Below are 11,854 nucleotides of genomic sequence, written 5' to 3'. Positions count from 1 at the left end.
ATGTGCTAAGAGAAGGACAGTGTACTATCTAGTACTTGTATGAGGTGAATACCTCAAGCTCTAAAACCTCAGCGGTAGTAATCACACCTGTGGGGAAAGAGGCATTCTTCTTACCAAATCACATGACCTTTGTTTTGGAGGTGTTTAGAACAAGGTTAAGGGCAGAGAAAGCTTGTTGTACACGAAGAAAGCTTTATTGTAGAGCATTTAACACAACATCCAGGGAGGGTCCAGCTGAGTATAAGACTGTATCATCTGCATATAAATGGATAAGAGAGCGTACTACTGCCTGAGCTATGTTGTTGATGTAAATTGAAAAGAGCTTGGGGCCTAGGATCGAGCCTTGGGGTACTCCCTTGGTGACAGGCAGTGGCTGATACAGCAGATGTTCTGTCTTTATACATTGCACTCTTTGAGAGAGGTAGTTAGCAAACCAGCCCAAAGACTCCTCAGAGACACCAATACTCCTTAGCCGGCCCACAAGAATGGAATGGTCTACCGTATCAAAAGCTTTGGCCAAGTCAATAAAAATAGCAGCACAATATTGCTTAGAATCAAGGGCAACGGTGACATCATTGAGGACCTTTAAGGTTGCAGTGACACATCCATAACCTAAGTGGAAACCAGATTGCATACCAGAGAGGATACTATAGACATCAAGAAAGCCAGTCAGTTGATCATTCAAGGTTTTCCAGCACTTTTGATAAACAGGGCAAAATAGAAATTGACCTATACAGTTAGGATCCGCTTGATCTCCCCTTTAAATAAAGGATGCACTGTGGCTGCCTTCCCAGAGAGGAGCGACAAGTTTAAAAGGTCAGAATTAGGCTATCCCGATGATAGGGGCAGCAACCTTAAAGATGAAAGGGTCTAAACCATCTGACCCAGATGTTTTTTGGGGGAGAAACTTTGTAGCTGGTCAGGGGAAAAAGAGGGAGGGGCATCGGGGCTATTCACATTAGAAGGGAAGGGAGATGAGATGTTGGACAGGCAAGGAGACATGGCTGAGTCAAATAGGAATCTTGACTCAATGAAGTGGTGATTAAAGTGCTCAGCCATGTGCTCCTTGTCAGTAACAACCACATCATCAACATTAAGGGATATGGGCAGCTGTGAGGAAGAGGGTTCATTCTCCAGGTCTTTAACCGTTTTCCAGAACTCCTTGGGGTTAGACCCATAGAGAGATGGTTATTATAGGAAACACCATTATAGGAAACACCAGACTGATAACTATCAGGATTATTTGTGAGGTTAACATCGAGGAGAGTAGCCTTTTCTGGGTGTTTGTAGTCATACCTTGGTTGGTAATAATCTGAGAAATAGTTAGGGAGTTCCATTGTTTTAAGACTTGGTCAGGTGGTTTAACTTCTTACGGCTGAGATCCCGTTAACGGGATCAATATGACAACAGCAGGTGAAAGTGCAGGGCGCCAAATTCAAACAGAAATCTCATAATTAAAATTCCTCAAACATAGAAGTATTTTACACCATTTTAAAGATACACTTGTTGTTAATCCCACCACAGTGTCCGATTTCAAAAAGGCTTTATGACGAAAGCACACCATTTGATTATGTTAGGTCAGTACCTAGTCACAGAAAAACACAGCCATTTCTCCAGCCAAAGAGAGGAGTCACAAAAAGCAGAAATATAGATCAAATTAATCACTAACGTTTGATGATCTTCATCAGATAACACTCATAGGACTTCATGTTACACATGTTACAGAGAGCCGCATCAATTTACAGAAATACTCATAGTAAATATTGATAAAAGATACAAGTGTTATGCATGGATCTTTAGATAAACTTCTCCTTAATGCAACCGCTGTGTCAGATTTCAAAAAAGCTTTACCGAAAAAGCACACCATGCTATAATCTGAGTACAGCACTCAGAGACCAAAACAAGCCATACAGATATCCGCCATGTTGTGGAGTCAACAGAAGTCAGAAATAGCATTATAAATATTCACTTACCTTTGATGATCTTTATCAGAATGCACTCCCAGGAATCCCAGTTCCACAATAAATGTTTGTTTTGTTCGATAAAGTCAATTGTTTATGTCCAAATACCTCCCTTTTGTTCGCACCTTTAATTCACAAATCCAAATTCCCGACGCGCAGGCCAGACGAAAAGTTTTAAAAAATCCATTACAATTCGTTGAAACATGTCGAACGATGTATAGAATCAATCTTTAGGATGTGTTTAACATAAACTTCAATAATGTTTCAACCGGAGAATTACTTTGTCTTTAGAAATGCAATGGAACGCAGCTACCTCTCACAGGAGCGCGCCTGAATGAGCTCATGGCCTTCTGGCAGACCTCTTACTCAATCAGCTCTCATTCTCTCCTCCTTCACAGTAGAAGCCTCAAACAAGGTTCGAAAGACTGTTGGCATCTAGTGGAAGCCTTAGGAAGTGCAATCGGACCAAATTTACACTGTATCTTGGATAGGCAAAGAGTTGAAAAACTACAAACCTCAGATTTCCCACTTCCCGGTTTAATTTTTCTCAGGTTTTTGCCTGCCATATGAGTTATGTTATACTCACAGACATCAACTTGGAGACAACCGAGCACTGAAAGTGATCCTTGGTAAAGATTGCCACTACACCCCCTTTGGAAGATCTGTTATGCCGAAAAAGGTTATAACCAGAAAGGTTAACATCAGTATTCAAAACACTCTTCCTTAACCATGTCTCAGTAATGACCAACACATCTGGATTCGAGCTGTTAACTCACACTTTCAATTGATCCATTTTAGGTAATACGCTTCTAGTGTTAACGTGCAGAAAACCCAGGCTTTTACGAGAGCAGAAATCAGTGAAGCAGATATCAGAGCACAAGTCAGAATTGGGGCTAGCAACAGTAGATGGGCCAGAGTGTACATGCACATTTCAAGATATCAGCAGCAGTAGTACAATCATGGCACTGCATATGACAGGGAGAGCTCTGCGGTGTTGATTTATGACATTTGAATGTGCATTAGATGGCAACAAGATCATATTGTACAGCAATTTCATCAGGTAACATGAATACAAAGCTGCCGAGAGGTGGTTAGAATAGGATGGGAGGCCAAGAGTCTGTGTAGTCAATAGAGAGTCAGAGGCCCAAGTGAGAACAAACAGTCTGTCCCACGGTTGGGTGAACAAGAAAGTTCATAGTCAACAAAGCATGCAGGAGTCAAGAGGCAAATAGCATAAGTTACAAGAAAAAAATATAACGACTTTGTGCTAGCCATTGTAAGTTCAGAGTCACTCGCCTCAACAGTGCGTGTGTACTGGAGGTAAGCGAAAGCTCGGGAGAGAGGGTGGAGTGTGGCAAGGGTACCTGTACCAGACAGGGGGAGACAGGCCAGGGCAGACGGTGAACAGCTCGCCAGGTGGAATCCAAGCAGCAGTGCAGCAGGCAACGGGAGTAGGTGTCACACCAACTTGGGAGAAGCTTTTTTCTGGAGGCAGATTTCTTGTAGAAAAAAACAGTGGATGGTCTCTGAACAGCGGAAGGTGGCTTCAAAGGCCTTGACTCCTGCAATTGTTGGGCTCAAAGGCTTTGACACCTCTTACTTCACACCTCATTGCTAATTGAAGTTGTATCTGTTCTGTCCTAGCAAGCTTTGCAGCTTTAACTTAGCATTCAGTCCCCATAAAGTAAAATATATCATTGTAATGTATTCTTTTATTTTTTCTTGGCTTTAAATAAAGCATCAGACCAAACATTACTCACTCATTTCCAGGTTGGATGGTGTCCTCAGGTCTCTGCTGTTTGTTTGCCAGAGCACCCACTGTATAGCTTGGAAAAATGAATCCTTGGTAGTAGGAAACCTTCCAGGTAATTTTGTCCAAAATCAAATTGTAGGTTGGGAGTTTGATCTGGAGTGAAGGTTGTGCTATGGAGGGTAGCATCATGTATATGTCCCTGCCAAAAAATCCAAGTTTATCTATCTTTTTTGTAAAAACATGCTGAAAAAAGCAGGAGCTCACATGCAGCTGTGTTTCTCTCTCTATCTCCCTCTTAAACGTATCAATACAATGCTAACGAGGACAGGTGGGTCTGTGTGAATTTAAAAAGGTTAATACCTCAATAATGATAAAGCATAGCGACATTGAGTGGTACATCCATTTTGGTCCCAAAATAACAAAAGCCTTTGTGAACCCTAATTGAATTGAACATATGGGTATGTGTGCTAATTACAGTACATTCAGAAAGTATCCAGACCCCTTTTTCCACATTTTGTGACGTTACTTCCTCATTCTAAAATTGAATAAATTGGGGGTTTTCCTCATCAATCTACACACAATACCTCATAATGACAAATCAAAACAGTTTTTTTTTTTATTCTTGCAAAATATTACATTTACATAAGTGTTCAGACACTTTACTCAGTACTTTGTTGAAATACCTTTGGCAGCAATTACAGCCTTGAGTCTTCTTGGTTATGACACTACAAGCTTGGCACACCTGTATTTGGGGAGTTTCTCCCATTTTTCTCTGCAGATCCTCTCAAGTTCTTTCAGTTTGGATGGGGTACATCGCTGCACAGCTATTTTCAGGTCTCTCCGGAGATGTTCAATCGGATTAAAGTCCAGGCTCTGGCTGGGCCACTCAAGGACATTCAGAGACTTGTCCTGAAGCCACTCCTGGTCTGAAAGTCCTTTAGGTGCCTTTTGGCAAACTCCTGGCGAGCTGTCATGTGCCTTTTACTGAGGAGTGGCTTCCATCTGGCCACTCTACCATAAAGGCGTGATTGGTGGAGTGCTGCAGAGATGGTTGTCTTTCTGGAAGGTTCTCCCATCTCCACAGAAGGACTCTGGAGCTCTGTCAGTGACCATCGGGTTCTTGGTCACCTCACTGAACAAGGCCCTTCTCCAACAAGGCCCTTCTCCAACCACCAAGGGTCTTGGTGGTTCCAAACTTCTTCCATTTAAGAATGATGGAGGCCACTGTGTTCTTGGGGACCTTCAATGCTGCAGAAATGTTTTGGTACCCTTCTCCAGATCTGTGCCTCGACATAATCCTGTCTCAGAGCTCTACGGTCAATTCCTTTGACCTCATGGCTAGGTTTTTGCTCTGACATGCACTGCCAACTGTGGGACCTTTCCAAATCATGTCCAATCAATTGAATTTACCACAGGTGGACTCCAATCAAGTTGTAGTTGTAGAAACATCTCAATGATGGTCAATGGAAACAGAATGCACCTGAGCTCAATTTCGAAGTCTCATAGCAAAGGGTCTGAATAGTTATGTAAATAGGTATCTGTTTTTTATTTTTTTTAAATTTGCAAACATTTCTAAAAACCTGTTTTAGTTTTGTAATTATGGGTTATTGTGTGTAGGTTGATGAGTAAAAATTGTTATTTAATCCATTTTAGAATAAGGCTGTAACGTTACAAATTGTGGAAAAAGTGAAGGGGTCTGAATACTTTCCGAATGCACTGTAGGTGCTTCAGAATTCCTAAGGAAATGTCATGATCTTCATTTTCCAGGTTTCAGGAGAAGAGGCAGAGCCTGCTAGAGAGGCTGTTCCTCAAACCCAGACCTGAGGCTCCCAGGGACGACATTCAAGTGTTGGTCCAGGAAAAGGGGAGGGAGGGAGTTCTTCGACCCACTCCACAACAACCCACTCCCAAACCAGTCGCGACTGGAATGAGCCAAACCACAACCTCGGAACAGCTCCAAGACTTTGTTCCGATTTCAGTGGGAGGAGGAGTAGAGGTGGACAGTGAAACTGTGTTTGACTCTACTACTGCAGCAGAACCCTCCACCTCTGGCCTGGGGAACGATGCAGTAGTACTGGACATCCCCACTACGGGGGAGATGGTGTTTGTGTTCCACACCCCGCTGGAACCCCAGAACACCACGGGAGCCACCAACAGGAAGAGGAAGAAGAGGAACTTCCTTAATCTGTTGGTGGTTTTAGACGACCAACCCTGAGTTTGTTGGTCCGGATTGGTCGTCTAAAAATTGGTCATAGGATCAATTCTGGGTACAGAAGATTCCTACTGGTCCTATACTGTAGTACCAAGTCTGGTCCCAGATCTGTTTGGTGTGACAAGAAACAAATAAGTCATTACAGATGACAATGGCCAAAACAGCATAAACAGATCTGGGACCAGGGTAGGGGGGACCCTGTTAGATTCTGCTATGTGGTCTTAAATGTCACACCAGTATGTTACTCACTGATGGTATGATAAAAATGAACAGAATTATTTATAATAATTTTGTTGAAATAGTCAGCAAGCAATATAAAATAGTCAGATAGTTGCAGGCTTTGTCTTTAGGCAGGTAGTTATTAGAACAAATGAGTTGCACGTCTTGTTAAATACATATTTATTCACTATTATCAATATTTTAACACATTTCATGAATGACATTATGATAAATTAATTACATTTTTATCAAAAACATTATTTTAGTGTTCTTGTCAATTGTATGTTAAACATCTGCAACAGTGCAGTCATCTTATAGCTCTGTTTTTGGCCAGTTCCAAAATATATATTTTTAACACATTTCAACCAATGTGTAATAACTATCAATACATTTAAAAATATATATATATTTAACCTTTATTTAACTAGGCAAGTCAGTTAAGAACAAATTCTTGTTTAAAATGACGCCTACCCCGGCCAAACCCTAACAACGCAAGGCCAATTGTACGCCGCCCTATGGGACTCAGTGATACAGCCTGGAATCGAACCAGGGTCTGTAGTGACGCCTCCAGCACTGAGATGCAGTGCCTTACATGCTGACCAAACCACATGCACACGTGCGTTCACATGCGCTTTGCGCGCTAGTTGATTTTGTTCATCTACTCCAAAAGCGATCAGAAAACGCAGGTTGAAATATCAAAGCAAACTCTGAACCAATTATATTAATTTGGGGACAGGTCAAAAAGCATGCTAGCTTGCTGTTGCTAAATAATTTGTCCTTGTAATATAAACATTGGGTTGTTATTTTACCTGAAATGCACAACGTCTTCTACTCCCACAATTAATCCACAGATAAAACGGTAAACCAAATTCGTTTCTCGTCACCTCTTCCTCCTTCCTTCAGACTTATTTTACTTCTTTGGACTTTATATGGCTGTTGGCAAACAACTTTACAGTATTACTATAACCGAACAGTGTGGACCTAAGTTCATCTTTCAATCACCCAGGTGGGTATATGCTCCTAAAAACCAATGAGGAGATGGGAGAGGCCGGACTTGCAGCTCATTGAGCTTCACATAGAACCAATTTCTATTTTAGCGCCTGGCCACGCAGACACTCGCGAGCAATGTGGGTGCAATGATTGAATAACAAGTATGTGTAAATGTATTTTGCAACGCTCACTGCACAACTCTTCGAACATATCGACAGCATCATTGTGCAAAATTGTAATGCAATGACTGTCGGTGTGTCCGAAGCATAACGCCATGCCCAAACCAGACGCGTCGCGTGTGCGAGTGTTGCAAAATAAATGTACACATACATGCGTTATTCAATCATTGTACTCTCACTGCTCGCGAGTGCCAACGAGCGTCTGCGTTGTCAGGAGCATGTCCTGCCTCTCCTATCTCCTCATTGGTTTTTAGAAGCATATACCCATGTGGGTGATTGAAAGATGAACCGAGGTCACTTGTGGTAATGCACCTTATTATGAAAGTTAGTTACCAATCACCATATAAAGTCCAAAGAAGAAAAAGAAGAGTGGAAGAAGGAGAGCTTACTTGAAATGGTTTGGTTGACCGTTTTATGTGTGGATTAATTGTAGGAGTAGAGGACCTTCTGCATGGCAGGTGAAATAACAACTTAATGTTTATATCCCTGGACAAATTAGCTAGCAACAGCTAGCTAGTTAGCTAAATAGGACAAATTAACTAGCAACTGCAAGCTAGCTAGCTAAATTGCCATAAATGTTTAATGCTTTTCGACCTGTGCCCAAATTAATGTAATTGTTCAGTGTTTGTTTTGATATTTAACAAGGTAAAGACAGTTTCAAGTTGGATATTCGCGCTTTCAAACATGAATAGCCTTCAAACCACTTGAGCCACAGACTCCAAATAAGTGTCATGATGTTGGAAAAATTGTGCACAACATTGCACAGATCTTAGTTTCACGATTTGGACATTCATTTGCTTTCCAAAGCAAATAAACATGTGGAAATGTGAGCAGCTTTTTGTATTCCTAGTTGAATTAGTTAGGGAGCATAAACAAAGTACAAGGTGCAGAATGTCCACTGACTACCCCTCTATATTGCACACCCTTTAGTTTGTCCATTTTCATCTCACACGTTTTTACATTAATTTTTCAAAATGTAAAACTTCAATAGCTCCTTGGTCATGTGACCTACTGGACTCAAACAAACTTTAGAATGTCCAAAGACTAGCTTTATATATTGCACACACTTATTTGTGTACTGTAAAATCACAGTGTAATGTACATTTTTCATAGTTTTAAATGTCAATAGCTCCTTGGTCATGTCAATTACACACCTAAGAAACGTGCAGTGGATATGCACACATATTGCATAACCTTTAGTCATGTATCTTCTATATTGTTGTACATTAATAAACTCAGCAAAAAAAGAAATGTCCCTTTTTCAGGACCCTATTTTTCAAAGATAGTTAGTAAAAATCCAAATAACTTCACAGAACTTCATTGTAAAGGGTTTAAACACTGTTTCCCATGCTTGTTCAATGAACCCTAAACAATTTATGAACATGCACCTGTGGAACGGTTGTTAAGACACTATCAGCTTACGGTAGGCGGTAGGCAATTAAGGTCACAGTTATGAAAACTTAGCACACTAAATAGGCCTTTCTACTGTCTCTGAAAAACACCAAAAGAAAGATGCCCAGGGTCCCTGCTCATCTGTGTGAACGTGCTTAACTTCTTGCTCCTACTTGAGACGCAGACGTCTCAAGTAAGCACCTGGAAATGCAAATGCGCTACGCTAAATGCTAAATGTACTCGTTAAAACTCAAACGTTCATTAAAATATACATGTAGGGTATTGAATTAAAGCTACACTCGTTGTGAATCTAGCCAACAAGTCAGATTTTTAAAATGCTTTTCGGCGAAAGCATGAGAAGCTATTATCTGATAGCATGCAAAACCCCAAAATGCCTGAAGGCGACGTAAACAAAAGAATTAGCGTAGCCGGCGCTACACAAAAACGCAGAAATAAAATATAAAACATTCATTACCTTTGATGATATTCTTTGTTGGCACTCCTATATGTCCCATAAACATCACAAATTGGTCTTTTTCCCAATTAAATCCGTCCATGAATGCCCAAAATATCCATTTGTATAGCCTGTCTGCATCACAAAAAAAGCTATCTTCCAACACGCAACATCATGTTTAAAAATTATATAAGTTGCCTATATTCTTTGACAAAACACTTCAACCTACTTTTATAACCCAACTTTAGGTATTTGTAAACGTTAATAAGCGATCAAATTGATCACTGGGCGATCTGTATTCAATAGCAGCTACAAAAGAAAACAGTGTCCATTTTTCAATCTTCCAAAATCGATTGAGGTAGGCTGGATGGTATCACGGATCTATTGATAATGTCTCAATGGATTTTTGTCAATGAAAATGGTGACATCGTGTGGAAGCTGTAGGAATTGCATCCGTCTCCATATTAAATTTGGTTTCCTTTAAATAATCCATGAAAGGGGCGCATGGATACTTTTTTCAGATTTCAGTGACCAGTTTTTCTTGCGCTTTTCGATGAAACACACGCTCTGTTATAGTCACAGCCGTGATTTAACCAGTTTTAGAAACTTCAGAGTGTTTTCTATCCACACATACTAATCATATGCATATACTATATTCCTGGCATGAGTAGCAGGACGTTGAAAAGTTGCGTGATTTTTAACAGAATGTTTGAAAAAGGAGGGGGTAGGATAAAGAGGTTAAGGCATGCTGCGGGGAGTCATGAGGACTGCAAATGTGACCAGGGCAATAAATTGCAATGTCCGTATTGTGAGACACCGCTACAGGGAGACAGGAAAAACAGCTGATCGTCCTCGCAGTGGCAGACCACGTGTAACAACACCTGCACAGGATCAGTACATCCGAACATCACAACTGCGGGACAGGTGAAGGATGGCAACAACAACTGCCCGAGTTACACCAGGAACGCACAACCCCTCCATCAGTGCTCAATTCTTCGCAATAGGCTGAGAGAGGCTGGCTTAGGGCTTGTAGGCCTGTTGTAAGGCAGGTCCTCACCAGACATCACTGACAACAACGTCGCCTATGGGCACAAACCCACTGTCGCTTGACCAGACAGAACTGGCAAAAAGTGCTCTTCACTGAAGAGTTGGGGTTTTGTCTCACCAGGGGTGATGGTCGGATTCACGTTTATCGTCAAAGAAATTAGCGTTACACTGAGACCTGTACTCTGGAGCGGGATCGATTTGGAGGTGGTCCGTCATGATCTGGGGCGGTGTATCACAGCATCATCAGACTGAACTTGTTGTCATTGCAGGCAATCTCAACGCTGTGCGTTACAGGGAAGACATCCTCCTCCCTCACGTGGTACCCTTCCTGCAGGCTCATCCTGACATGACCCTCAAGTATGACAATGCTACCAGCCATAATGCTCGTTCTGTGTGTGATTTCCTGCAAGACAGGAATGTCAGTGTTCTGCCATGGCCAGCGCAGGGCCCGGATCTCAATCCCATTGAGCACATCTGGGACCTGTTGGATTGGAGGGTGAGGGCTAGGGCCATTGACCCCAGAAATGTCCAGGAACTTGCAGGTGCCTTGGTGGAAGAGAGGGGTATCATCTCACAGCAAAAACTGGCAAATCTGGTGAGAAGAAGATGCACTGCAGTACTTAATGCAGCTGGTGACCACACCAGATACCGACTGTTACTTTTAATTTTTACCCCCCCCTTTGTTCAGGGACACATTATTCAATTTCTGTTAGTCACATATCTGTGGAACTTGTTCAGTTAGGTCTCAGTTGTTGAATCTTATGTTCATACAAATATTTACACATATTAAGTTTGCTGAAAATAAACACAGTTGACAATGAAAGGACGTTTATTTTTTTGCTGAGTTTATTAGTTTGACAATTAGGGGGTTCAGTCCAGTGTTGTGTTTACCCTTTTCTTTAATATTTATCTATAATAATTGGTAGTTCTAAGTACTTATTTTCCTTGTTTAAAAAAAAACTTCTACAGTATTTAACAGCGGTACACAATAGGGGAGAGACAGATAATATCTCCTTTTATCATTAATATCCACCTTAAAGGAAAAGGGTTGTTATTAATTGTCCAAATGTTATTAATTGTCCAAAGCAGGGAGGGAGACTGAGCTAGTAAGGTAGGCTGCAGTGGGTTTGCTGGTCAATACATATACTGAACATTTAACCACAGTAATGGTGGCCAGAAAATCAATGAATAACATTGGGGGGGGGGGGGTCGAACAACACGGCCCGGAAGTGGCGGGTGAACTCTGGATAGTGGTCCCTCGCCGAGTCTGGAGACGAGGACGTTCACGCACTCACCTCCCGAAGGAGTCGGGTGCATGGTTGCCAGGAAAAGCTCCAGCTGGAGAAAAAAAACTTGCACCGACCCATCGTACTCCCTCGGGAGCGCGAGCCGAATACCAATGGGACCGGATAGCGCCGGAGAAGGTGGTGGTGCTGGTTGGAGTGTGGCCGGTGGAGGGGCAGGCAGGCCTCCTCTCTCCCGTCTCCATCATCGCCATCACTTGATCCATAGCGGTCCCGAGACGATGGAGAATGGCGGTGTGGTGTTGCACGCGCTCCTCCATAGAAGTGGAGAGCGTGTCAGCTCCTGCTGATTCCATAGGGGGGTGCGGGATTCTGTTACGTGCTTCCTAACCGAGGGAGGTGC

The sequence above is a fragment of the Oncorhynchus clarkii genome, chromosome 7, assembly GCF_045791955.1.
Source record: "Oncorhynchus clarkii lewisi isolate Uvic-CL-2024 chromosome 7, UVic_Ocla_1.0, whole genome shotgun sequence".
NCBI classification, from domain to species: Eukaryota; Metazoa; Chordata; class Actinopteri; order Salmoniformes; family Salmonidae; genus Oncorhynchus; species Oncorhynchus clarkii.
The sequence above is the reverse complement of the archived record's forward strand: the minus strand, read 5'-3'. Positions refer to the sequence as shown.